Source organism: Mandrillus leucophaeus, unplaced genomic scaffold, assembly GCF_000951045.1.
Source record: "Mandrillus leucophaeus isolate KB7577 unplaced genomic scaffold, Mleu.le_1.0 Scaffold48, whole genome shotgun sequence".
Taxonomy (NCBI): Eukaryota; Metazoa; Chordata; class Mammalia; order Primates; family Cercopithecidae; genus Mandrillus; species Mandrillus leucophaeus.
In genome coordinates this window covers 4,302,808-4,304,582 of record NW_012105142.1, presented here as the reverse complement: position 1 = coordinate 4,304,582, position 1,775 = coordinate 4,302,808, and positions in this window count along the sequence as shown.

Sequence of the window (1,775 nt, the reverse complement as noted above, 5' to 3'; positions counted from 1 at the left end):
CGTCTCAAAAAAACAAAGAAATACTCAGACACAGAGGCTTGCATGGCACGGATAAGAAGAGCTACCCTGGACCAGGCATGTCCATCTTGGAGTGTTCTACCCCCCAACCCCCAACCTTTTTTCATACATGCACAGTAGGAAGAAATAAGCAACATGGAGTAGTAGTAACTCAGGCTAAGAAGCCCGCATGTGCACTAGAAAGGGTGGGGTGGAGGACTCAGAAATTCACACCTTATGTAAATGAAGCACCCCTCCCACCAGCTTGTCTATAAAAACCCTTGCATTTCACTGTAAAATGGCAGCCCATCTTTCTGGGACCCCTCTCTGATCCAGAGAGCTTTCTTTATTTCGTTTATTAAACTTCTCCTCTAACCTACCCTCTGGAGTGTCTGCGTCCTTGATTTCCTTGGCCGTGAGACCAAGAACTTCCGTGACATCTCAGACAATGAGGCAGGTTTCACTGACACACAAGCCCAGGGCTCTGAAGAATCGGAGGGCCAGCAGCTATCACTGCGTGTGTGAGGGCAGGTGGAGGAAGTCACTGCGTTTTAATAGCTCTGCACCATGGGTAGAGACGTTGTGGCTGACTCCATCCAAGGTTTAATTTATTTGCAATCATCATTTCAGAAGTTAGAGCATTAACAGACTCTTGTTGAGGAAGAAAGGTTAGTAACTCCACCTCCTGAGCCCTTGCTAAAAAGCTCAGCTTCCTGAATTCTCCAGGCTCGCCAGATTGAGAGGGAAGCCCACCCTGCTCCTTCTCCCACTGCAAGACTGCCTTTGTCTGTAAATGACAGGGAAGTGGGTGACGAGGAAGGATGGGGACAGACCTCAGGGGGTGGGAGTGTGGCTCCCCCCTCTCCACTGTATCACACCTATTTCACACTCAGATTTGCCCACATACCAGGCCCTGATCACAGGAAGCCCATCTGCCAGCCACAGGGAAGGCAAATGACAACTTGAAGCCCCGCTTTCTTGCAGGTGCCCAGGCTGCTCTGAGAGGTACAGAAAGATGGAGACAAGCCCATCCCACCGACAGCAGCCTAGCTTTCTGAGTTTGGACCAGACTGTAAGAGATGAGGGAGAGGAAGACTCTCTCTACTCCAAGTACCCTGTTCTTTAACAAAAAATTAGGTCTGGCTCTTGTCAACATTGACCTCCCACCTCTCCATACCCCAGCGCAAAGGCAGTAGGTGGATCCCACTAGCAAATATTTTTAGATTAGCTCATAGTTGTTTTTTAAAAACAAATTAGTTGCCAATATTTAAAAATCAGATTTTGCGTGCACCTCCGATTCCTGATTTCTCCTGAAAAACCAGAAGACCAGATCACATTGGACCTGCCATTCTGTGTAGCAATGGAGGCCAGGGCTGAGCAGGGGCCGTCTGCTGCCCACCCCCATACAGCAGGGCCCTGCCCTCTCTACCCCAGCCCCTCCTGGCAGCATGCACCTTACCTACCTACTTGATCAATAAACAGGTCACTTCAAAGCTTCTCCAAGTATCCCTATTTCTTTCTTTCTCTTTCTCTTTCTTTCCTTTCCTTTCTTTCTTTCCTTTTCTTTTCTTTCCTTCTTTTCCTTTCTCTTTCTCTCTCTTTCGTTCTCTCTCTCTCTCTTTCCATCTTTCCCTCTCCCCTTCCTTCCTGCATTTTTTTTTCTCCCTAGAAACGCAGTCTCCCTGTGTTGCCTAGGCTGGTCCCGAACTGGCCTCAAGCAATTCTTCCGCCTGGGCCTCCCGAGTAGCTGGAACTACAGGTGCTATTTCAAGATGGTG